Source organism: Centroberyx gerrardi, chromosome 14 (assembly GCF_048128805.1).
Source record: "Centroberyx gerrardi isolate f3 chromosome 14, fCenGer3.hap1.cur.20231027, whole genome shotgun sequence".
Taxonomy (NCBI): Eukaryota; Metazoa; Chordata; class Actinopteri; order Beryciformes; family Berycidae; genus Centroberyx; species Centroberyx gerrardi.
Genome location: NC_136010.1, coordinates 5,004,437 through 5,031,936, shown reverse-complemented (window position 1 = coordinate 5,031,936; position 27,500 = coordinate 5,004,437). Strand labels below are relative to the sequence as shown.

The 27,500-nt window shown below is 42.0% G+C and overlaps 2 protein-coding genes across 2 annotated transcripts in view; both read left to right on the top strand.

Moving 5' to 3' along the window:
- Positions 1–27,500, top strand: part of mtcl2 (microtubule crosslinking factor 2) — a 127,365-nt gene that overhangs the window by 38,957 nt on the left and 60,908 nt on the right. The gene's annotated exons all lie outside the window — the stretch shown is intronic.
- Positions 23,973–27,500, top strand: part of LOC139916118 (B-type lectin plumieribetin-like) — a 209,926-nt gene continuing 206,398 nt past the window's right edge. Inside the window, exon 1 of the mRNA XM_078288441.1 lies at positions 23,973–23,982. The gene's annotated coding sequence lies outside the window, so the exon portion shown is untranslated. The remainder of the gene's footprint in view (positions 23,983–27,500) is intronic.

Here is a 27,500-nt window from a genome sequence, read left to right as displayed (position 1 = left end):
GAAAGCTGCGAGTGGAGGAGTAAGAGGAGTAATAACACTTTCACTCCAACCTGCTGGTTCTAATCACTGGGTTAGGAGTGATTTAATTCAGCCAATCAGAGGGAGTCTGTCTGTCCGTTAATCTCTCTTTGGGTCAACTTTGGATTTTCCAAGTGCAGACGCAGCAGCAGGATTTCTCAGCAGGGGGCCAAAAGAAACTTAAATCCAGTTTATATCAGGGCAAAGCGTTACACAAAGGCAAAGTAAGGTGGTTAAACAGGAAATGTGTCTATCTACCTGTAATTAAGTGTAAGAAATATTAGGAAGAAGCACATTAAAACGACCTGGCTGTCATCAAAAATGGTACGGCACTTGACAATTGTTGGATGCAACTTCAGTGCAGGGTTCTCTCGGGTCTTCATCCATCCATCCATCCATCCATGCCAGTGTTTCTCTCTCTCCCTTTCAGTTTTTCTACAGCAAGCAGGTCATGACACCAGTGTTATTTCCCTCTGGGTGCGTCTGATGGAAGCTGTGTGTCGTCCAACAGTGTTTTTGTTAAATGGGTCAGAGCATCAAAGCAGCCCCGGGTTTAAACTTTTTTAGCTTTATCTGGGTCAGAGTGATTGATTAGAGTTAAGACGCTCTTAGAAGAATAGAGAGAGGATCAGTGACTTAACACCCCCCCGTTCACACCACAGCCCGGTCATGTGTGTGTGTGTGTGTGTGTGTGTGTGTGTTAGAGAAGACAAGTGGATGAAGATACAGTTTCTCTGTTACGGGGCGGAGGGGAAAAACGAGAGAGAGAATGAGATAGAGAGATATGAAAAGAGAATGGACACTGGAGAGAGAGATAATTAGAGAGAGATATGTTTGGATAGAAAATGAGGGAGAAACAAAGAAATGCATCAAAGGAGAATGAGAGAGACACATGGATAGAGAGCGAACGAGAGAAATAATTAATAATTCATAATCCTTCACATAGTTTACTGATCCTCACTCTGCAGTGGAGGGTCTGGGTACATGAGCCCAGATCCTCCTCTGTCCAGGCACTGACTCACACACACACACACACACACACACACTCATACACACACACACACACACACACACACACCTAGACTGATATTTATCTTGATGCTTTGGCAATATTGTCTGTGAACTTTCATGCTAATAAAGCAAATTGAATTGAATTGAATTGAGAAGGAGAGAAATATGAGAGTCTGAGAGGAGAGAGAGAGAGATGGAAAGAGAACAAGAGAGAGAGAGAGGAGTGAGATACGGAGAGAGAGAGAGGATGAGAGAAAGAGAGAGAGAGAGAGAGAGAGAGAGATACTGTCATGTGCTCATCACGCTGACGTTTGAATTTGTATTTGTTGACTTTGTTTTGGCAGTAAATACTTCTGTCGTTCCAATAAAGCATCTTTGAATTGAAATTGAGAGATAGAGATATGGAGAGAGTCGAAAGTGAGAGAAAGAAGGAATGAGTGAGGGAAATATGGAGCGAGAGAAAAAGATATAAAGAGAAAAACAAGGGAGATGGAGAAAGAATACAAGAGGGGGAGAGAGAGGAGAGAGCAAGAGAGAGAAGACATATTTGGTTAGAGAATAAGCGAGGGAAGAATGGAGAGGGAGTGAGAGATAGAGAGATGGAGAAAGATCATTTTGAATTGAGAGAGATAGGAGAGAGATATGGAGAGAGAACAAGAGAGATATAGTGAAAGAAGAGGGGAAGAGAGAGGAGAGATGGATGGAGAGAGAGAGAGAGAATGATATAGAGGTAATACATTTAGAGCAAGAATGATAGAGAGACATTGAGAGAGAATGAGGAGATCCAGTACAGAGAGCGAGAACAAAAGAGAGAGTGATATGACAGAAGAAGAGAAACATGGACAGAAAGAGAGAGATGGGGTTAAGACTGAAAAAGAGAAAGAATGAGAGAGAATGAGAGAGATATGGAGAGAGAGAACAAGAGAGATATAGTGAAAGAAGAGGGGAAGAGAGAGGAGAGATGGATGGAGAGAGAGAGAGAGAATGATATAGATAGAGGTAATAAATTTAGAGCAAGAATGATAGAGAGACATTGAGAGAGAATGAGGAGATCCAGTGCGGAGAGCGAGAACAAAAGAGAGAGTGATATGACAGAAGAAGAGAAACATGGACAGAAAGAGAGAGATGGGGTTAAGACAGAAAAGGAGAAAGAACGAGAGAGAAAGGGAAAGTGCAAAACTAAAGGAGGGAAACACCGAAAAGAAAAGGGGATGGGGACGGAAAAGACAACGAAGCAAGACAGAAAGAGAAAGAGACAAGGAGGACAAGGGGGGGGGGAAGACGGATAATGAAAGAAAAGTATGACGGAGAGATAGAGCAGAAATAAAGAAACAAAAACATCCAAGAAAAGAAAGATCATAAAAAGAGAAACAGAAAGAGAGAAGAGGAGAGGAAAGTCAGGGGGAAGACAAAGGGAATCTTGCCTGCAGTGTTTCTGGGTCGATGGGAGTTTCACTGGTACCACTGGGACACACAGAGGTTACACACACACACACACACACACACACACACACACACACACACACACACACACACACAGTTGTGCGCTCGTACTTGTTCATATGATAGGTACACACATTAATTCGATACGCACACAGCATATAGAGCCAAGAATCCTTTGGGAAAGTCAAATCATATAGGCACACACACACACACACACACACACACACACACACACACACACACACACACACACACACACACACACACACAGAACAGTACAAGGACATTCCAAAGCATAATACATCACTGCTACTCCATTTCTATCATCCAAAACCTACAGACATCTACAGAAGCTGCTACTCTGCTCTTAAACTACACATTGTATATGAAGTGAGTGCTGAAAAACAACAAACAGAATATTCTAGTTTTTTTATTCTATATATTTAGTTTAATTAGCAAGATGATCATTAGAATAAGAGACATTGGTACAGGAATGTGGATATGTAAAGTATGATAGCAAATTAACAGTGTAATTCCCTATCTGCATTAACTCAATGCTATCATGGCTTTTATAAATAGATAATGGAGGTGTGTGTGTGTGTGTGTGTGTGTGTGTGTGTGTGTGTGTGTGTGTGACAGAGAGAGAGCTTGCTGTGTGTGTGTACAATATGTGTGTATGCAGTGCCTTTGATGTTTTCATGTTGTGCCTCTCCCTCATGTACGAACTCCCCAGCATCAAATGTTTGTGTTTCATTTTTATACAATTTTAAACTTTAATTGTATCGGTACATTAACTTTTAATTTAATTGATTATGCCCTTCTCTTACGGGCCCAGAGGGGGCACATGTGTAATTTAATACTCTCATATACGGATGATTGACCTTGTATATTGTGTATTGTAGATTATTTTGCCAGATGTTGTGATTGCCGATCATGAATCACAGTTATTAGTCTGAATTTGTGCAATAATAATATTTTATTGCAGTTTTTGCAACTCATTTGAACATCTGCCAATATTCTCCAATCATTAAAGGGGCTTTAAGTAATCAATGGCCTTTATTGATCTCTATTGGTGACAAGTACAAACTGCAACAACATCAGCAGGTCTGGTGCAGATTACGGTGGCCTGTAAGTGACACAAATAAAAAAGTCACATGTTCAAACTAGAGAGGAGTAAGCTAGCGAATTAGAGCAGAGATCCAACAGAAACGAGCTAATACATCGCCATGCAGAATGCTGGAATAATAACACTGCTTTGTCATGTGATTTTTTTGGGCTTGAGAACGAGGCTTTTTAGCCTTTGTAACCAAAGTTTGTTGATTTAGGATTTGGGGGGGAGACTTGAAATGCCGATGGGTGGGGAGTTTTTGCTCCAAACGGGACAGAAAGTGAGTTTGAAAGTCAGAAATCTCAGCTCTCGGTGAAGAATATCATTGAGTCGTTGGTACTGATCAACAACCCCATCAAACCCTGCAGATATTCTGTATTATAGTCATTTTGTGCTATGGGGCGGTAAAAATCGTACTTACTGCACCTTTAATTGCAGATACTCAAATCACAATACCTGATTCATACATACTTAATGTTGCGGCCCCTCATGCATCTTTTCCTCCCCACCAAATATTTGCGTTTCATCCAGCAGATGTTCATCTCAGAGGAGACACCGAGGCGACATGACGCCGCTTCCGTATGATAGCTTTTACAAACAGATGATTAGCGTCGTGTTATTCGCCTCCTCCTCCCTCACGCGTCCTTTCCACACAGCCAAATATTTGTGTTTAATTTTTGGACAGATGTACGTCTCTTATAGGGCCCCGCGGGGGGTACAGAGGTAATTTCATGCCTCAGTAACGGGAACACGAGTCTGTCTGAGACGCTGGGATGATGCCTCACACGGGGCCGAGTGTCGGTGATGGAGGCGCTGGGGGTCGGCGAGGGAGCAATAACACAAGAGGGAAGAGGAAATAAGAGGGAGAAGGAGGGAGGAGGATAGATAGATGGAGGGACGGAGGGAGGGAAAGATGTAAACCCTGGAGCGAGGCTGGGGAATAACGACAGAAAACAGACACACACACACAATTATGGTTTTCAGATTATTACTTTAACTGCTTCTTCCTCATCGCCCACAGTGTCCGTTTACTGTGTATTGGGACAGTTTGGTGTAAAATGCACTTGAAATAAATGGGATTGATGGAGACACAGCATATACTTTTAAAGGAGTGGAGAGATTGGGGCAGGGATGGATGGATGGATGGATGGATGGATGGATGGATGGATGGATGGATGGATGGGTGGATGAGTAGATTGTGCTGATAGATAGATTCACAGACAGAGAGCCGGGAGGCAAGCTGTTCTGCTGAGGAATAACAGCAGACAAAACAGAGAGAGGGGAAGAGAGAGAGAGAGAGATGGAGGGAGGGATGGGATGGATGGATGGAGGGATGTGCTGGTAGTTCTAAAATGGATTGTTTTTTGGCTGAGCCTCATTCGAAGCCGTTGTAAAACACCTGATAAATGCACACCTTTGACAGCATAACAGTTAATTTAAATACTAATGCACTACTTGAAAATGACCTCATAAAAGGTGCTGTGCAGTGTGCACTATATGTAAGCACGCATATTTCTTGGCAGAGGGATAACCTTCAGTTCTTCCTATTAAATTGCTATGCATTAAATGCAAGAGTGTGTTACCTCTGCTTCATGTCATGCCTTAAAATGCCTCTTCACATTCCAAAATCTCTTTAAAGGCAATTCCAGTGAGTTCATTTTTTTTACATTTTCTATCCCTTTGATTTTAATTCTGACTGTTTTTATACACATGCATCACGATTAAAGATATTTCTAAATCAGTTTTACCAAAACCTCTCAGGCTCATTCACTCCCATTCAGCTCCAAACAGCATGGAAAACCACTCCACTCGGTAAAGGTAATCCATCACTGTGAATGAGAAGCCGGCAGTCGCATTTTGGAAAGTTGCATCAGAACGCTAAAATCAGGCTGTAAACTTTTACATTTTGAAAGAAGTTCTGTTCATCAAATCCGGTCCCTGCTTGTAAACAAGAGGCAAGGTACCACTTCCGGGTCACTAAGTGTCCGATTTCTGTGTTTTCCTCTCCAAAATAAATCTAAAGGTTCTCTGTGGTTACGTTAGGACCCGCCTCCTGTCAAGCCAACAGACAAACCAAAGCAAGACTCTTCTGCCAGCTATAGTCTGTAAAATGAAAATTAAAGCTATATTTGACACAATTACGGCTTAAAATTCTTCTTCTTCACTGGGAGTAACTCAGATATCATTTGTAACTGAGACGAAAGAAAAATAGCTCATATTTCATAACGTGATAAAAGCTGGAAAACGATCTCTAGTGATGCACAACAGTAAGGAAATGCAGGAAATGAGCCAGAGCTCCAGTCACGCTGGAACCGTCCTTTAAAGCCTCTCTTGGCTTTTTGCTTCAATTCACTGCCAGAAACCCTGAAGCTCTGCCGGTCTGCCAGGGGAACAGTCCAGACACAACAGGAGTGAGGATAGGTGAAGGGAGGGAGGGAGCAAGGCAAGGAGGGATGGATGTGACGGATGGATGGATAAATACAGTAGATAGAGACGCTAGAGATTCACTATTCAGCTGGGAAATAATGGTAAGTGCAGACACAACGGGGAAGAAATAAGATGATAAATGAAGAAACTTTAGCAGTCCCGTTGTTGCAGCAGAGTGATAGCAGTAGGATACAGACGGAAAAACAGAATAGAAACATAAAAACAGAATATGAACAATGGCGCAATAAAAATACAGTAGAAATTGAACTGACAGTTTCAGCACGTTAAGGAGACTTATATGGGAAAGAATATGGATCACTTACATGTATGGATTTACTTACAGTTGCTGCTTGCAGTTACTTACCGATGTTTTAACTTGCAGTATTGATTTCTTACGTAAACATGGATTATAAATATGAAATATGAGCTCTATATTAATTTATCAATGAAGAGAAGTGGACAGAGAGTGACGGAGGAGAAGACAGATGGATGCAGCTCAAGTGCAGAGCAGTGATGGATAGAAAAGCCTTAGGCAGCGTGTCTACTGTACGTCCCAACAGGAAGAAAGAGAGGCAGGGAGGGATGGATGGGTGGATGGATGGATGGATGGATGGATGGATGGAGGGGGATTGAGGGGATGGGTGGAGGGGGGGGGGGGGGGGTACTCAAGTGTTTCTGGGTAGACACCCTGGGGTTGGCCTGGTCGGAAAGAGAAAGAAAAGAAAGAGAAAGACAGGAAAGACGTGGCGGGTCGATGGAGACCTCAGGGTTGATTTGAGGAGAATAACGCTGCACACACAAAGGAAGAAAGAAAAGATGGAGGTAAGAAGGAAAGAAAGAAAGAAAAGACATGGCAGATGGATGATGGAGGGGAGAGGACCCCCCCCCCCACCCCCAACCCCCGCCCCCCCTCCTCTTTTCTTGGCCATTAAAAGGTTTAGAGCCATTAAAAGTATTAAAAGCTCACTGTAGTGCTGATCATCTCACCTGTGGGGACGGGCGCTGGACAAACTAAAAGGACCATTCAGTCCGGTGTCTGCTGGGAACCACTGTGTCTGGAGATAACACACACACACACACACACACACACACACACACACACACACACACACACACACACACACAGGGTTTTAGGCTGGCCCTGCTTGTGTAATGGGTTTTAGATTGTGTGTATGCACTGTATATGTGTCATTTATTGGTTTGTGTGCATTTCTGCCTACTTTATGGACACGTGTGTGTGTGTGTGTGTGTGTGTATGTGTGTGTGTGGAAAGTGGAAGTGTGGCAGTTCCCATTGATAGCCTCATATATGGACCACTTTAATTGCTCTCTAGAGATCGCATTATGTCTGCTGTTCTTTGTGTGTGTGTTTCTGCACTATTTATTTTTATTTATATTAAAGTAAAGTACTAGTGTATATGCATATGCGTGTGTGTGTGTGTGTGTGTATGTGTGTGTGTGTGTGTGTGTGTGTGTGTGTGCATCAGACTGTGAGTGATGCTTAGCAGCTCCCAGCTCTTGGATTACACATGAATTATACATGGTAATGTCAGTGTGGATCTGCTCAGCAGAGCGTTGTGCTGTCGGCTCCACATGGAGGAAGTCCCTACAGTACAGTCGGCCTACTGTAAAACAAACAGAGCCGGTCAGCAGCTGAGCCGGAAGAGCTGTGTGAGCTGTAAGCTTTCACAGTATAGCTGCTATAGTTTTCCTAAAATAGGCCGATCATCAGTTATTGGGTCAATGGCAAATAAGGTTTTATTTTTATTTTTTTAATTACATTTTCATTTTTACCCCACACAAATAAGAAATGAAGAACAAAGTTGACAGTATAATTGTATAAAAAGATGAAATCTAAAAAAAATAATTACATCTTATGCAATCATACATTTCAATTTAAAATGTGCAAAGAGGGGGAACATACAATGGAATACATGCAGAATAAAGAAATAAATAAATTACTAAGCTAATAACAAAATAAAAAAAAATAAACTACAAAAAAAAGTTAAAAAAAGAACAAAATATGTTAATAACAACAACAACTACTACAATAATAATAATAGGAGTACAACAAGTACAACAATCAAATTTAAATGTATTTATAAAAAAGAGGGTGTATATATATATGACGGATACAGTTTTCAAAACAGAAAAAAAAAACGTTTGATCAAAGACACTTCTGACCAAAATGGATTTAAAATGCACTTTGAAGTCCACACATATGTTTTCTGTACACACATATTTGTTTTATAGCTTTTAAGATGGCATTGATACATTTTTTAACGAGATTTCTGATCTTACAACCCAGAAAGTGTCAGATGGTGCAGCCATATGAAATTTTAAAGAATGCACTTTCACTTTATTTACCACTTATGAAACTAAAAACTGTAGTCATTATAGTAACATAACAACGAGAGTTTTCTGCTCTCATTTATGTTCGGACAGTTGCACCACCGGACATTTTTGGGACTTTGGAACTCCAAAAATACATGAAAGTAGTTCAGATATTGTAGAATAATGTGATATATTACATGTTTTTTCATATCTATTTGGAAAATAATGGATTTGTACTGAAAAAACGCACAACATTGACCCTATTATAGTTATTATAGTATGATATTCATGAGTTGTGAGTATCACATGAATGAAACGTCCTTGTGTAATTGTGGATCTGTTCACCAGACTGCGGCCGCAGCCTGTCTCCGGTCTCACTGCAGCTTTCTCACTGACAGGCAAATAAACCAAAGAGGCCGGAGGCGGCCGGGCTTGTCGGCAGCCAAATCAATAAAAGGCATTTAAATTTTTTAAGAGCGGAGAGTGCCTTGGAATTTAATGGGTTCACACTTTGCTAACTGAAAAGGCCCGGCTCCACCATGAGCAGCTCTTGGACGCAGTAGGTGAGCTGGTAAATATCATAAACGTTGTAATTCTTCACCTCTGAATGTGGTGCTGTGAGTTTGTTTTCAGTGTACCAGCTTACAGTATGACTTCTCTGCATTATACATGAGGTCCTGCACCTGCTGTGTCAGTGCTGTACTGTGTAAATCAGATCGGGGCCGTTCATGGATTGAGATGAGAATGCATGGTGAATTCCAATGTGAATGTCACCCAGCTGTGTGAATGTGAATTGAATTGGAATTACAGGAAACAGAATTAAATTCCATGAAATTCCACTTCTAAGAGAGTTTGTCTTTACACCCTAAACATTATGAATCAAACATTATGAATCAAATAAAAGACAGTCAAACAAATCAGACACATTCAATCATAATGTATGTATAACGATTACATGCCATACCTCCTGAAAGCTTCCTTTAACATTTTATGATATTCAGTATTGATAATATATAACACTATGTGTAATCTCAGATATGAGGTAAGAAAAACACAAACAAACATGAAATTTTACAGAATTTCATTGAATTAAATTAAATTTCCCGAATTCCTGAAAGTTTTTTTCAAATTCCAATTCCAATTCATCAGTTGAATTGGGATTAATGAGTTAAATTCATGAACTGACCCCAAATTCCTTGAACTCCAGTTGTACTTGACGATTAAAATCAATTGTGATTCTGATTCCAGTGTTTTAAAACTATTTTATGTATAGTTTCCAGCTGTTTCCTTTTGTTTTACAGGAAGCGTACTAGTATCCAGGCCTATAACAAGCAGAATTACACTTATATCTCATCATTATTGCTAAAATAAAGAGGTTTCGCAGAGCTGAAATACTCCATATTCAGGCTCAAATGTACAGTGGGTTATGTTTCTGGTAGTGCGGCCTATATTTCTTCATCAAAACACCGCAGTTGACCTTGTTCGTTGAAATTACACGAGACGAGAGGCAAATATTCCAGTGATTTATGATGCAGAGTGTTTAATGCTGTGGAGCTGATGGATGAAGCGGCGGCTCATTGGTATTCCCCTGCAGCAGCGGCAGCCCCGGCCACAGTACAGGTGGAAGGGATTGAGTTGTGTACAGAATCACAATGAAGCTCGGAGAGGAGTCCCGTCTGTCCGGTCTCATTCTGCCATGTCACTGTTATCGTGTGAAAACCTCCTCTTTCTCCAGTCTACTCCAGTCTACTCCAGTATTTGGGGATTTTCATGTTTCAACGTCACTTGAACAGGTTTCCCATGGGCCTGGAAAATCCCTGAAAGATCCTTCTCTAAAATCTAAGCGAAACCATGAAGTCCGCACACTGAATATACCGTATAAGCTCCCAAAATATGTATTGCTGCAATGTTTCGAGCAGCACCGCCTTCATCAGGCAAAACAGTTGGTTAACAGTTGGTTTTGTCCTGCACCTGTACCCAAGTTGGGCTGGACACCATTCTACTACTATGCCTTGAAAGTATTTGATTTTTTAAAAATAATATGGCAACCAAATTCATCAACATGCCTCAGCTCTCTGGTTCTCTCTCTGCCGTAGGATAACACTTTGCACTTCAAAAATTCTTGAATTTCACCAAACAAGACCTTGAAAGTCATTGAAAGGTCCTTGAATTTGAAGTCCCAGTGAGTGTGGGGAGCCTGACTGAAGGATTGCATGGATCCTCTATGGCACTGGTTCCCAAACTTTTTCTGTCAGGCCCCCGTTTTATGATATAGGAACATTTTCAGCGGAGTCGGCGGTGAGCGCGGAATCCGCTCCCTTCCATAGGAAATAATGGCGTTTTGAGAGGAAACCGCGCCGCAATGTGAACCCAATGTGGGGGGGTATGATGTCACCCCCCAGTTTGGGAACCTCTGCTCTATGGGTTGAGGAAACTGTAGGGTTGTCAAGCTAAAAATAAGGCTTCTTAGTTCTTGAAATGCTGACATTTTGGAGATACAAGGTTTTCACCTGACAGTGGCAATATGGTGTTTTGTTTGTATTTTTCTGATAGCATTCGCTTCATTCTTACAGCGGCCATATTTGATTTATGTCAAACGTCACAGCTCCGCCCACACTGTTTGATTGACAGGTGATCTCCGGGAAGTGCAGAGCAGAAACACCACAGCAGTGAGCGCTGAACAACAAAGATATCGCCAAAACAACAAAAAAAAACAACGATCTTGCAGATTAATAGCATTCATATCATGCCATTATCACGGGTTTTTCAGCTGACAACAGCACTTTCCTCATGTGAAGACCTGCGTTGGCCCTGTGTGTTGTTACGGCCGGTGGATGAGAGGTTTATATCCGTGTTGTGTGTGATGTGTGCTGAGGTTCAGCGTGAGCCGGACCGGTCTGAGGCTGTTGGTGGGTGATGTATGCGCGGCTCGCTGTGTATCGGCGTTCCTCTGCAGCGGCGCCGCTCGCCTGCATCAAACCCAGACTGAGCAGATTAACTCCGACTCACACTTGGGTTTCCAGTGGCAGGTCATTTGTAAAACACACATGTATACGGGCGGGCGGACATGGTGTGTGTGTGTGTGTGTGTGTGTGTGTGCCCATGCATTACAGTTAAACATGTACTGTATGTAAGAGCATGTGCGCCGAGACAGAGGCACAAAGACATTCACTTAAACACACACACACACAAACTGCTAAACATATGTTAACGTGTGCAGCAGACACTTACAGACATACTGTCGGTCTCTCTCTCTCTCTCTCTCTCTCTCACACACACACACACACACACACACACACACACACACTCCTTCTTTCCCACCTCATCTAAATGTGCCTGTCTGATGCTATTATTAGCCATAAGTCACATCTTTTATGAGCACAGATCATTTCCCCTCTCCTCTCTTTCTCCTCCATTTCTCTCTCTCTCTCTCTCTCTCCTGGTCTTTCTTCCCTTCTCCCTATCCTCTTTTCTCCCCTCTTCTTCTTCTTCTCCTTCTCATCTCCCTTCTCTCCCCTCCTCTAATCTCCCTTCTCCCCATCCCAACCTCTCTTCTCTATCATCTCCCCCTTTTTTTCATCCTCCTCTTCCCACTTCTCTCTCTCCTCTTTTCTTCTTTTCTCCCCCTTCTCCTCCTTTCTTGCTTTTTTCTTTCTCCCTCCTCGTTAATCTATTCTCCTCCTTTCTCTCCCCTCTCTCCCTCTCCCCTCATCCTTTCTTCCCTCCTCCTCCTCCTCCCTTCGTTCCCCCCTCTTCCTGGTTCCAAAGCGAGGCTGTGTGACATCATCACTGTGCTGCCGGTTTGTTGTGATGTGGAACTGGAGACGTGGAAAACGAGTAACCGGCACTTCCCCTGCTGTTGCCGGCCTGGCTGCCACCGGTGCACCGCGGTTGCTATGGCTACACCACCAGTGTGATGTCTGTTGCTATGGTTACGTCGCTGGTGTCATGTCCCACAGCAGCTGTAAGCCTGGCAGGGAAAGAGACAGACTCCGCACTGTATAATGATTGATTGTTTCATGCTGTGTTGCAGTAGAAAGAGATTTATTCTCTAAATCAAATATGCGCATTTTGAAAAAAGTGACGCCTTCTCTTACAAAATGACCAAATAAATGATGGTAGTTTTTAAAGGTTAGTAGCTAGCTTAATTCATTGTTTAACAAATTGATTTATCACTTTTACACTTAGGAAGTCTCTATATTTTATACAGTGTTTGAATAGTTTCACTCAGTGTTTGACTTTTTTTAGAAGTTTTTAGTAATTTTGAGGCATAGTTAACTACCATCTATTATTGGCTAGAATAGAAAAGAAAAGAAATGAAGGGGATTGCATTTTTGTATCCAAAGATTTGCTGAGTTTCTGGCAGGCAGCTGTTGGAGTGTCGGCATTAGAAAGATACTGAATGTTGCTTGGACTTTATTTCAAATAAAATAAAATTTTTGTTAACATCCTAATCAGTGGTATTTTTTGCAGTCGTGTAGTTTTATCAGTCTTTATTGGTTGATATTCTACATTTAGATATGATCATGCCCGACAAAGTAGTTTGAACTACTTTTCTAAGTGACTTTAGTGAACTGTATTCACCTGTTGGAGCGGCTTTGCTGCAGTTCAACTTCTTCCAGTATGAAGTAACTGATAGCTTGTAATAACAGACTTACAGGAGCTTCCCCAAAATAGCGCAATTGAGTGTTGAACCTCAGGATTTTTTTCCCCCCAAAAGGGATTTATAGCTTTTTGGAAATACCAAATCCTCCACAGTATTTACAGTAGAGTTCACAGGTCGGCTGGTGATGAGCCCACTTACTGTACGCTGGTTGAGTTAATTATATCTCATACATTGTACATCAGAGGAGAACAGCAGTATTTTAGCCTCCATTTAATAAAGAACAAGAAAAGAGATGTAGCCTGAAGGAATTCACTGCCAGGATCAGCTCTTATCCCCAACGCACAGGGAGTGTAATAAATTATTTGCCTCATCAAAAGATTTTCTGTTACAAGAAAAAAGACCTTTATTTCTCTAAAGCCGCATTCGCACGGGACCGAAATCACCTGGGGACGTCCGCTGGTTTGTCCGGTGATTTTAATCCCATGCGAAACTGCCGTGTCTGTAGTTTGTAAAGTAAAAATTCAGCACAAATCCATCGGAGAGGCAGTTGTGTTTCACACACCGCCGCTGGTCCGCAAAGAAGCAAGCTGTGGCTGCATTGCATTCTGGACTATTGTGGAGAAACCGGTCTCTCTCCTCTTCTACGATGGATTTCTCCCTGTATGATTGTTGAACGTCTCTTGGTGCAAAATGGCGGCTCTGGAAAGAAGCCCTCGCTCTTTGATTCTGAGGGACTGACACCAAAACCTGACGTTTACCGCTGATGTTTTAGATCGCTGAAACATTTTCTGCTGTCAAACTCCACTGTAGCTGTGTTGAAAATATCTTGAGATGACGTCACGTCGTCTATGTTTGTCCCGTTTTCTACGGGAACAAGAAAAATACACCATCAAACAACAAAACAGGCCCAGAAATGGAAGGTACATCACCAATAGTTGTTTTTATACGTGTTATACGTCTTTTAGAGTGGATTTTTCCTTTAATTTAATACCAATTTCCTCACGTCTACTAGAATATAAGTAGATTTAAGAATTAAACACACACATGATAACATACATTCACATTCATAGAATCACTTAGAGATAATATACATTCAAAATCACAGTACATAACCTGTTACCTAACCACGGAAGTTGATCAACTGCAGACGAAGACCAAGACCGGTCGAAACGTTGTGCACTTTTACTGAATAAATATCTTGGAGTGGTATGTTGTTGTGCGGATCAATTCTTTACTGCTGCATCTCTCTATCCTGCACCAGCACTACCTAACCATGGAAGAGCGTATAGTCTAATCAGGAGCGGGGCAACTGTGAGAGTCAGAGTGTGGGGGAAGAAGCTGTGATTAAAGCCTCTATGGTCCCATACTGTTATCATCACTTAACGTGTCCGCTCTGCTTTTCCAGCTTCACAGTTCGTTATTTCCCATTAGTTCCCACCAACGACTTCTTGATCTGGACTTTGGAGAAAAGTCAATCATGTAAGCAGCAGCACGGCGCCGTATTGAGCGGTGGGACCGTTCAGCGGCGGGTCGGAGTTATTTTATGATTGCCCGACATGTCGGCTCAAGGCCTTTTCAATGCGGTCGTATCCCCGTGTTGCATTATTCAGAGTGCCGTACTTCCAGTGCATTGTGCTCATTAGGTGGGATCAGTGCAGCCGTCTCTCTCTCTTCCTCGTTCTGACAGCGCTCTCCGTCTTCCACTTCTGACTCTCCTCCCTTGCCTCATTTCCAAGTCTCTCTCTCTCTCTCTCTCTCTGTCACTGCTTCCCCCTTCTCTCACTTTTCCCCATCTCCCTCTCTTTCACTCCTTCCTCTGTCCGTCTCAGTCTCTCTCGGTCTCTGACGTCAGGATCGGTTCATTCCCCTGCTCTGCGCCCCACTTCCATCCCCTTTTCTTTTGCTTTCTCGCTCAGTTTTCTTTCCTTTCTCCTTTCCTGTTTTGAAGCATGTGATTATGGGATGCCTGTCTTATCTCACTTGGATGGGTATAAAGGCCCGGCTGTCTGTGCCTGTTTTTATCTGCCCGGCAAGCATGTGACGGACGGCGATGTGCAGCAGGCGGCCGAGTCCGACATCAACCCAAAAGAGAGAAAAAAATATTCACAAATATGATATTATGGCGTGGTAAAAATGTATATTAAAACAGCTTTGGGAACTGTTTTGAACTGATAACAGAAATATATTTAAGTCCTGATTTCACAAAACGATGCAGGCAGCAGCGATGGACGACTACAGACATCGACTCAATATTGATTTGATTTTGTTATTTGCTAGATTTTCTCAGGTTTTCAGTGTTGGTGCAGGCCATCTATTCAACTTCAATGTCTTTCTGTGTCTCGCTCTCTTTCTCTCTCTCTCTCTCTCTCTCTCTCTCTCTCTCTCTCTCTCTCTCTCTCGGTCTGTCTCTTTCAGACGGCCTGATCAGATTTTCTCATCTAACTGGTTGCAAGCTGTAGGAATCTCTCTGATGATTATCTAATGAACAAGGAAGGAGGAACATTTCACCTCGCTCTTTCCCTCTTCCGCTGCCTCTTTCTCTCTTTATCTCTGGCTATGTTTACATGTAGGGAAAATTCAGTTTCTGACCCGGTCACACGAGTAACCTCATTTTGAGTCGATGCCCTTAAACGTCACAACTCTGTTGGAAGAACCCAGTAAGCTCGTACTCTACTCATACTTTTGGTTTTCACCGTCTTGTGGGTACATTTCGAAGCCAACAAAAAACATGGCAGCGAGCGGTTCTTACCCTGCAGGCATTTTGACGTTGAATAGATGTTGATACGATGGCCTGCACCAAAGTTGAAAAACTGTGTAACTGTAGAGCCGAAATGAAAGTCAAGATGACATGCGTAGTCGTCCATAGCTGCTACCTGCATGGTTTTATCAGAATCAGAATTTCTTTGCAACAGATGGTTGCTAGGAATTTGTGTTGGTGTTATATAAACAGCAACAACAACAACAACAATAACGACATCAGTTAAAGCAGAAACAACAACCAATAGTGCACAACATACATAATCATACCACAAGAAATGAGACCTAAATATCTTCCTCAAATCAGTTCAAAACGGCTTCCAAAGCTTTTTACTGTGCCATGGTATCATATTGTGAAGATCTTGTGCTGAACTTCTCTCCCTCCTGCACGTTGCTGTCTGTCAAACCCTTACTACTGAATACTATTACTCTCACTATTGGGATCATCATTGCTCTCCCATGAATTACATGAAAACCTGCTACTGCTCAGTCAAACAGGGAGCGGCTAGACAGGAATATTCTGCTAATTGGTTCATTCATGACAACAGTGTGACTCAGTCGCAGGGTGTCAGAGGTTCATGTGAACAGCTTGAACCAGATAAAACCTTAACCACAGTATGACCAGTAGCTGGTGCTGTGCATCTCTCTCTCTCTCTCTCTCTCTCTCTCTCTCTCTCTCTCTCTAAATTATGGAAGTAGGAGTACTGGAAAAACATGAATAGGGAAGGCATCTCTCTACCTTTCTCTCTCTCTCTCTCTCCTGTTAATAACGAGTAAATGATGTAAGTAGTAGTACTCGAAGAATGTAAATAGGGAAGGCATCTTTCTCTCTCTCTCTCTATCTCTCTCTCTCTCTCTCTCTTTCTCTAAATTATGGAAGTAGGAGTATTGGAAAAACATGAATAGGGAAGGCATCTCTCTACCCTTCTCTCTCTCTCTCTCTCTCTCTCTCGTTCCTAACCAGTAAATTATGTAAGTAGGATTATTGGAAGAACGTGAATAGGGAAAGGATCTCTCTCTCTCTCTCTCTCTCTCTCTCTCTCTCTCTCTCTCTCTCTCTCTCTCTCTCTGTGTGTGTGTGTCCAGTGGTATGATCACATTCTGATGACCAGGTTATATAAGTGATACTAAACGATAGAGACAGTCTTTTCTGTTTGGATCAGGGGAAAGAGCTGATGTCCGGTCGAACATGAACATTTTTGTCTGTTGGTCTGTCTGTCTGCGTGACATGATGCATTTCATTTGTCTCTGCACCAATGCCAACAAGACAAATACCTGGACATTTGTTGGACTTTAAATAAAGTTAGTCTGATTCTGATTATGAGTGTGTATGTGTGTGTGTGTGTGTGTGTATGTTTTATACCTACCAAGCCGTTACAAAAAAGCCACCTCACCAGGATTTGGATCAATACAGATTAAACAGAGAGTCATTTATAACCATCTGAAACCTCTCCTCCTTAAGCTTCAGATTGACTGTTGCTGAAATAGAGTCGGACTTTCTAATACGACGTGAATTAAATTATCATGAACCTCATATGAAAAATAATGATCAAGGGATTAAAAAATAATGAACTAGCGCCGAATCTTATCTTACTTTTCTGTTTTTTTTTTTCGACTGCATGGGAAATACTATCAGCGTTTTGGTTTAATGTATGCAAAGACCACTTACTGGCTGGTTAATGGGGCAGGAATAGAGTTTGTCCTTAAAAAAGATTTTAATGAAACGATTATGTATCCAAATCTATTCTCCCTCGTCATGGGACCCAGACTTTTACTCACTATCTGTCTCTTTCAAAGCGGAGCGCCAAGCAGAGAGGCATCGGGTCTCATAGTCTCAAGTCTTTGGTATCAATCAGTAGAGATCAAACCTCTCAGTATCGCTGGGAAAACACTAAGCAGTAGACCACAGATCTAGTGACTGCATGAAGTATTTCTATTGGAAAAAGTACCGCAGTACCCGATTTGAGAATCAGTACTTCTATATTACGTTGTGCTTCACATTAGGGCTGGGCGATACAGCCTGAGATTCATATCACTATATACTGTCACATCAATAACGATAAATTAAACTATAATTTGTTCATTTTTCTAACACTGGTGCGGAAACACTACATTCACCATTAGCAAAAATAAAACGTATGCTTTTATTTTGAAGGCAAACCCACCTTACTTCTGGTCATATTCTGTCCTCTGGCTGGCTTGACACAGCTGAAAATCATACCTTTTACCTTATATTACCTTATATTTTACCATAAAATCATACAGATAAAAGCATGTGAAAGCAGGGGAAGATTTGTGTTTTAGCAAAATATGTCCAATAGGAAAATCACTTTATGTCCTAAAGGAAAATCACTTTATGTCCTATGGAAAATCACTTTTTCAGCCATTACCAGTGGCTAAAAATGGAAAATGACTTTACGTTTTAATCAACTTCAGTGCTATAAGTTGTAGTTTAGAATCATTTCATGCTGTCTTATGTTATTTATTTGTTTCAATTAGATTTTGTTCCATTGTATTATCATAGAAAACCATGATACCTGGGCTAGTATCGGTATTGCTGTCAAAATTTGATAATGTGACACGCAGTGAGCTTCACCCAGTCAGCCAGTGGAGAAACAGTCACTAGCTGGTTAATGGGGCAGAATGGAGCGGTGGGGATCCGGGGCTCGACTGAGCAGGGAAGAGCCGGTCTAATACAATCACACACCGACTGACTGGAACGAGATAGAAATAGAGGGATTGTGTGATGGCTGGGTAGTAGAGGGGCTGATTGTGCAATTGCCCGAGGAGAATTGTGGCTTCAAGGGTCCCTGTGTTAACGGGGACGACTGTGGCTATTAATGCATGGCCTGACAGAGAGGGGGGGAGAGGAGAGGAGAGGAGAGGAGAGATGGAGAGGAGAGGAGAGGAGAGGAGAGGAGAGATGGAGAGGAGAGGAGAGGAGAGATGGAGAGGAGAGGAGAGGAGAGGAGAGGAGAGGAGAGGAGAGGAGAGATGGAGAGGAGAGGAGAGGAGAGGAGAGGAGAGGAGAGATGGAGAGGAGAGGAGAGGAGAGATGGAGAGGAGAGGAGAGGAGAGGAGAGATGGAGAGGAGAGGAGAGGAGAGGAGAGGAGATAACTGTTATTACTGGTTATTACTGCATGGCCTGACAGAGGGGGGGAGAGGAGAGGAGAGGAGGGGAGGAGAGGAGAGGAGAGGAGGAGAGGAGAGATGGGGAGGAGAGATGGAGAGGAGAGATGGAGAGGAGGGGAGAGGAGGAGAGGAGAGGAGAGGAGAGGAGAGGAAAGGAGAGGAGAGGAGAGGAGAGGAGAGGAGATGGAGAGGAGAGATGGGGAGGAGAGGAGAGGAGAGGAGAGGAGGGGAGAGGAGAGATGGAGAGGAGAGGAGGGGAGAGGAGAGGAGAGGAGAGGAGAGGAGAGGAGAGGAGAGGAGAGGAGAGGAGAGGAGAGGAGAGGAGATAACTGTTATTACTGGTTATTACTGCATGACCTGGCCTGGTATGGAAAGGGGACAGAAGGGATTCAGTGAGACATTAAAGGTGCTATGTGCAGCATTTTAACATCAATAAATCATTAATTCTGAGACATTAGTATAATCATGGTAAACAAACAGCCTCTCTCAGCCTCTACTCTGCATCCTCCATTGTTTCTCCACCTGGTGGATCTGGAGGGAAATCTGCTGGATCGCTTTACGGCACAAAACAGAGTTTCTGGCAGCAGATGGTGGAAGGAGTGAAAGACAAGCCAAAGAGAAAAACAACAGGGTTTATGGGAAATGTGGTCTTCATTTGGAGAAACAGTAGCACTAACAGTACCACTGGTGTGAGATAGAGGCGACCAATCGTCTCCACCGTTTGTTTACAGTTAATATACCATGGTATCACAATTAATTTGACATTGATATATTGATGTTTAAAAATGCTTAACACAGCAACTTTAAACATGTATACACAGCATTATGCAGCACGCATGAAAGCAAGCACACGCATACATGAACAGACAGTCACCCACTCACACGTGTTAAATAAAATGCTACAAGCAGCACTTTTAATTAAGTCCTGTTAATGTTTACAATATTAAATCAGTTGATGTACGTTAGCGCTTTCGCAACACAGGTTTCTTTGCTGTTGTGCCAATAACGCATATTGGAATTGGATTGAACTGAAATGAGATACCTGACCAGGCGGAATGGTATATACAGAGAGAGAGAAAAAAAGAGAGACAGGAGTAGAGAGAAAGTGAGATTAAAAAAAAACTGTATAGGAGTGGAGATCAAGGGATTTCGAGAGAGAGAGAGGAGAGTGAAGGATATGCAAAAAAAAAAAGGAAAGAAAGAGATTGAGAGAGAAGGTGAGGAAGGCCCAAAAGAGAGGTGAGGGAGGGAGGGAGAGAAGAGAGTGACGGGCAAAAAAACAAAAAACGGTGATGGAAAAAGAGCAAAAAGATGAGGAGACCAAGGCGTTGGAGGTGTGGGAGGTGGGGTGGATGATTCTGTGATCCTACAGTAAGAGAGATTTATCTGTGTCCTCTGGTGTGATGCTGGAGGACACCGCCGGACCATTAACGTGAACACAGTTAGATCCTGAAACCACCAACAGGCTGCGGGGGTTCAGCTGATAGCAGCCTCGATTAACAGGGAAAAAGCGATACCGTGACATTTTATAATTTCGGCACTTAACCCTCACTCTTATCCAGAGCAATTAAGAACGAGTGAGCGGGCGGCTCGGTTCAGTTTCTCGCTCAAGGACACGTGTTGGCTGGCGTGGGAATCAAACCTGTGAATGTTTGGTTATGGTAGAAACGGTTTGGAGGGGTTAGAGAGGCCGTCCCATAAGCAAAGTTGATTTACCGGAAGAATTTCAACTTTATTAAACCATTTCGGCGCTCAGCCTTCTTCATGGTTATGAAGACTGAGCGCCAAAACGCGTAGGTTTAATAAAGTTAAAATTCCTTATAAATTTCTAACCAATAAAACCCTCCCATCCAATAAAACTGCCTTTCTCTCCCTGACTCCTACTCCATTGGTTTAGACTTTTGAACGATCCCTCACTGCATTATGTCCCGCCCCCAACATCCTGTTTCAACAAGAAAGGCATCAAATCCAGGAAGAAAAGATGCAATCTGATCTTTTGCCTCTCTCGTCTTGTTTGGTTTCCTTTGGTATAAAGAAGCACAGACCGGCCGGGTCGGTAAACGTGTGTGTGTGCTGTGTGCAGTTTAGTGTTTTCCGACAGTTACCTCTCGCTGCCACGTGGAGCAGCCAATGTGCGAAGTTGTAGCTTTAAATGCAAATGAGTTTGGTTTCCCTTGAAAGTGTGCTGCTGTCTAGGTCAGCTGCCTCAAGGTTTCTCTCCTCCATCTGCGTTCCCCCCCTTCCTGGTTGAAGTGGATTGAAGTAGTGAGATCTATAGAGGAATCACCTGGATCCACCTGCTCAGTCTGTTGCAGTCTGGACTGAATGCTCTGCACACTCAGGGTTAGTTGTTAAGACAGATAACGGTGGGACTATTCCATTACTGCAGTGCGTAACGCCAGACCATCACTGGTTAAATGACCAAAATCCCCAGTGAATCGATCATTAACCTTTACATGGTCTTGCTCTGCTGCAGCTAGCGAAGCACTTTCACTGTCTGAGAGGTTGTTATGGCATGGGGAGGCAGGTGTGTGTGTGTGTGTGTGTGTGTGTCAGTATACATGCTGTTATTGAAATATATTGCCAAGAATAGAACAGACTGAGAACTGTTGGGTATACTCCCATTTAAAATCGCCTACCTATTAATTATCTCAGATTGATTATGACTTTCTGGGTAGCTCACACCCGGCAGCGAAAGCTTGGATTCTCCAGCTACAACATGCTGCCAAGTATATATATATATAAAAAAAAAAAAAACGGTGGATGTTCCCTTTAAATAGACGAACTGATAATTAGCGCAAACAATGCCCGCGGCAGCATAGCAAGCCTGGACTTAAACCATATGTGATCACAATTAAGACGTCTCTGCTGTTAAACACCCACTACTGTCGCTTTCTCACAGCATGTTAACTGCTGCTGGTGCTATGGGGATTATAAACTGTGTTACATATAGAGACAGATGCATGTCGCAGTGACCAAGTATGCTAACGAAAGATCTTATGATGATGTTTTCTTAGAATAATGTTCTTGGAAATTAAACATGTTTTTGAAAGAGTGCTTAACAGCCTTGAATTTCATCTAATAATTAATTCATGCTTTTAATGTTTAAAGGAAAATTGGTTTTGATATTTTACTGGGATATCAGCGTAGTCCAGCTTTTTACTTGCAGTCAAATTGAATACAAAAAGAATGTTAAATCTCAGTATATTGTAATTTGCAATCACAGTACTCACAGTAAGGTATTAAAGGTGCATTAGCTCAGACTTATGCAAATTTAATGTAAAAATCCACCTTTCCTTAGCTTAACAGTGTGTCCTATCCCCCCCGATTTGAGCTGCCATAGATTTGCCCACATTAATTCTGGTGTCAGGTATGGTCGCAGCACATAGGGAGTGACAAATCAAAACTTACGTTGCGAAATACAAAAGTTTCACCTACCTGGCTGAACTGAAGAAGAAGAAGAAGAAATGTAGATCTGACGAGTCTACTAAAATAAAATACAATAAGATAAGATAAGATTGCACTTTACTGAAATCATGTGAATCACGTGACCTCTGGGGTAATGAAGTACTTCAAACTTTCAAATATTCAGTTATCTCCCCGCTGCCACTTGGGGCCGCCGAAGTGCAAAGTTGCCTAGTGCCGCTTTAAAGAACATTTAGAAATGCAATATTATCGCATCGTAGCTCAAGTATGATCAGGGCAGGGGGAACAAACTGTCGTCTACAGGCAACAGTTGCAGGTACATTCCCAAATCTACCAGCTACTTTCACAGTTTCTGCAGCAAATTAGGTTTATAGAACATACTGGGTCGTCCAGATCTTGGCTGACTGCCTGTCAAAGTGGCTGCTAGAGTCGACAAACCGGCCACAGACAGAATTCAACAGCGCCTGGTTGGTGGCTGGTGGTAATTTCCCATCCTGAGTTATCATATCGTATCGTGTCTGGAGCGCTCCGGTGCTTCCCTCCTCTGTTCCCAGTGGGCCTGGTAAAGCGAGGCTGCACTCTTTCTCCGTCTAACCCATGTCTAATGTCAAAAATAAATGACTACCTGCTAGCCGGTCTCCCAGCACTGATTTGATCAGAGCAGTGGAGCAGAACGTACCGGTCTAGTGTGTCTGCGTCTGTGTGTGGGTGTGTGTGCGTGTGTGTGTGGGTGTGTGTGGGTGTGTGTGTCCCTGCAGGGCCTGTTTCCCTGGCTTGGGTGGCAGAAGCCTCACCATACTAATTTACTGGGAGAGAGAGAGAGAGAGAGAGAAAGAGAGAGAGAGAGAGAGAGAGAGATCAGCTTGTTAAACTGTCTCCCTTTGTGTGTGTGTGTGTGTGTGTGTTTGTTTTGCTGTCCTTGTGAGAACCAGTTTGTGAGGGTTTTTAGACCTTCAGAGTCGGGACATTTTTGTGAAGTGAGGGCATTTTTATGAAGGTATTGATGTGGTAAAAACACATGTACGATGGACATGACACTCAGAGAAAATATTCACGCACCCACGTTCTAAATTTGAAGAAACGATCACAGAAAAGATTCGCAGATGTTGGTAAATCAGACGAGCCGTTTAAAGCGTCTTTTTATATTGTTTTGCTTTTTCCTAGCGATCTAAAAACAGATACAGATTTCCTCTTATAAACCTCATAATGTTGTTAAGATATCTTCCTCCTTTTGGCTCCCAGCAAGTTGTGTTTTATCACCTTTAAGTATTTAGCATAAAATATTCATAATGGATTTTGTTGAAAGTTGGCAGACTAGAAGATCCGATACGCTCTGGTCTCTTGGAGAAAATGTCTCGCCCAACTCCATTTAATAATCTGGCAATTAAATGTAATGTTGCCCTACTTATCAGAAAATGATGCATACATTGTAGGCCGGTCTTCTCTTCTTCATGGGATTAGTGTAGGGAGTAAAGATTAGAATTAGGATTAGGTTAAGGTTAGGTGTTAGGGAATGAATGTAGTCAATGAAAGTCCTCAACTGTATAGTAATACAAATGTGTGTGTGTGGTACTGTGTTTGTGTACATGTGTTTATATGTGGTGTGCACATTGGCTATCGTGTGTGTGTGTGTGTGTGTGTGTGTGTGTGTGTGACTTCTGAGTGTTTCAAAGCACGCCTATTGAAGTTCATTATGTTCCATTATATGAAGTCTCTCAGTGTGAAAGGAGCACCTGTCCACTTGACTACAGGGAAACGCTCTCATTTCCCTCTCCCAGCATGCTTTGGGAGAGGAGGGAGGATACAGCAGCGAGAGAGGAAAGTGACGGCTGTTAGTGAAAGTGGGAATGTCAGAAAGAAAAATCTGCCTTGTGAAGTTAGTGAAGGGAAGAGTGTGTGTGATCCTGAGTTGGTTAAACTTGTTTTTCTTCCTATGATTTTGTTGACTGGGTGTAAAATGGGTCTCTGAAGGAGCTGAAAATGCAATAAAACGTGTTATTATGATAAATTCCCTGATAATGTAATAACATTTTCTGACTGATACTGTAATAATCCAAAACGTTACACCCCTCTTAATGTAATAATTATGGTTAATGTAACTATGTATTAGCTTATTAGGAAAAGTTATTACAATATCGGGTTTTTATTACATTTTGGACTCATTTAGAGTGGCATTTTATTACATTTTGGCAAGTAAAAATTAAATTTTCAGTTGCTGCAAGGGTGTAGCTACAATTTACACTATTTTTTAGATATTTTTTTATGCCTGACATAAAACAAAAAGACATGCAAGGCAGGAGAATAAGAGAACAGATGACACGCAACAGAAAGTCTGAAAAAGTTCAAATAAATGATATAAATTCAAGGCCTTCAAAAGTATAAAAAAAAGTCTTAAATACAGTAATTAGAGGTCTGATGTTTCTCCACCATGCACTGACAGGTTTCCTTCTGCTCTTTGATTAATACAGAAGAGTGTAGGTTATGTTCAGTCAGAGACAGGCTGGTTTTGACAGCTTTGTTTCTTTATTTTGGTGTTAAAATTGGTCTTAAATTCAATTCCAGATTAGAAACATCTTAAAAAAGTCTTACATTTGCTTTCTGAAACCTGCAGTCTCACACCTACATTATGCACTGTGAGCATATGGGATATATTCAGCTTTCTTATACTGTTATTTACTGTTTTTTTAATGTGTCTGTGGTATAACGAGGGCTAAATGTAATGTAATTGTTTTGTAGTGTTAACATTGACAGGCCTAATGAGGTGATGAATTGAGTTTAGGAAAGAAGCATCAGAGACCATCTGGCTCACTTCTCTCCTCCTTTCCTCTCCTTTCCTTTCTTCACTCCTTTCTCCCTCCCTCCTCATCTCTATTCTCACATCCTCTCTTCTTCTCTCCTCTTGTCCAATCCTTCTCGCTTCTCCTCTTTTGCTGGACCCCTTTTCTCCTCCTTTCCTTCATTCCCTCTCCTCCTTCTCATCCTCCTTTCCTTTCCTCTCCTCTCCTCTCCTCTTTCCTTTCATTTCTCCCCTCCCTCTTGTCCTATGTCCTATTCCCTCTCTCCTCCTTTCCTTTCCCCCTCCTCTCCTCCTGTCCTCTCTTCTTCTTCTTCTTCCAATTTATCCTCCTTCTCCTTGTCACCCTCCTTTTCTTTTCCTTTCCTTACCTTTCCTTTCCTTTCTTCTCCTCTCCTCTTTCCTTTCCTCCCCTCCTTCTCCCCCTCCTTCCTATTCCCTCTCTCCTCCTTTCCTTTCCCCCTCCTCTCCTCCTGTCCTCTCTTCCTCTTCTTCCAATGTATCCTCCTTCTCCTTGTCACCCTCCTTTCCTTACCTTTCCTTTCCTTTCTTCTCCTCTCCTCTTTCCTTTCCTCCCCTCCTTCCCCCCCTCCTTCCTATTCCCTCTCTCCTCCTTTCCTTTCCCCCCCTCTTCTTTCCCTCCTCCTGTCCTCTCCTCCTCTCCTTCTAATTCATGCTGCTCTAAACTTTATTGTCCCATAGGGAAAATGTGTTTTGCAGACAGTAACAACCACACAATAAAAAAAAACAACAAAAACAACAACAACACACGATTATCTTCTTGTTCATTAGAGTTGTTTATCTGTGATCGGGGATGTTGTCGTTTCTCAGCGTCTCCGTTCCCTCGTAATAACTTCAGCCAGACAGCAGGTCAATAAGCTTGTTAAACACACATTAAGCACATCCTTTAACTCTAGGCTAGTGTGTGTGTGTGTGTGTGTGTGTGTGTGTGTTAGCATGCACGTGAACCCATGTATCTATGTGTTTATTTGTGTGGCTGCATTTGCATGTGTGTGAGTCACATTAGTCAGGATAATTGGGTCAGAGCAGCCTGTAATCGGGTCAGATCAGGTCAAACTCGGCCATGTGGCGAACATTTGTTTCCACCAGCTCTCCTCGGTCTCCTTCCTCCAGTATTCTCGTTGTAATTATCATCGCCACGTTAAACATCATTTCCAAATCTCGAGGGATATTTGAGGCTCTCAGTCTGTAACTCCTATTATTTCTGAGCTGCTCAATCAGAGTAGAACGTGGGGGGAGTGGAGCTGAATCGAGACGCTGCAAAAATGAGAAAAGCGATTCCCAAAAAAGCCAGAAAATTAAAGGGAAAGAAACTGAAAGAAGGTGGCAGCCTGCTGCAAAGAGAAGGAGAGAAGAAGTATTACAGTAAGACTCTTTGTTTTGAAATACAAACCCTGGAAGTAGAAACTCTGTGAAGTAAAGCTGACCGCACAGTCAGTTTACAGTTTACAGGTCTGTGGGAGTTAAAATGATGGGAATAAACAGGGAGAGGAAGGAAGAGAAAGAGGAGGGACACAGAAAGACATACAGAAAGAAAGAAAGAAAGAAAGAAAGAAAGAAAGAAAGAAAGAAAGAAAGAAAGAAAGAAAGAAAGAAACGAGATAAGATGAAACTTTAATGATCCTGATGGGGAAATTCGGTAGTTGGAGCAACAATCAGTAATAGGATAAAGCAAGGAGAAATTGAATATAAATGGAAAAATAGAATATTAACATATGCAACCAATAATTTCAACACTAGAACATATTAAAATGTTTGGATTATAGCATTACTAGCGTGTGCAAGATAACAGCGGTAGAATAGACACAGAAATAAGAAAGTAATAACAAATCCCAAGTATGTGATATGACAATATACCAAAAATCTGAAATGTATGCAGTATGAAAACAGATGGAAACATTGGAACAATATCAATATATATGCAATTATGGCTGGGCGATAATTCAATATTATCATTTATCGTCTTTGAGTGGAATCATATTAGTGGTGATTTTGGGATATCATGACGCACAATTCTACTGTCAGACGTGATGATAGCAAGCAAACCTTATTTAAAAACCCACAAAATGAGTTATGAAACATTTTCAGGAATATTATTTGAAAATGTCAGTTTTGTTTGACGTCACACCTAACATTACCATTTGGTTCAATGGAATGAACATTGATTTGATTATTGAACATGTGATTTCGCATACGTGAGCCATATGGTGATATATATATTGATATCGACAAAAGACCTAATGATTATATAATGATATTGATTTTCAACCATATCGGCCAGCCCTAAATGCAGTGTATAACCATGAGGAGGATATGGGAATATGAAGAAAACAGAAATTACAGCAAATTCACATCATGTGCAAAACGTTGTATTCACATTAAAGGCCGTATTTGTGTACAGAAAGTGTCTAATGAAAGAGAGA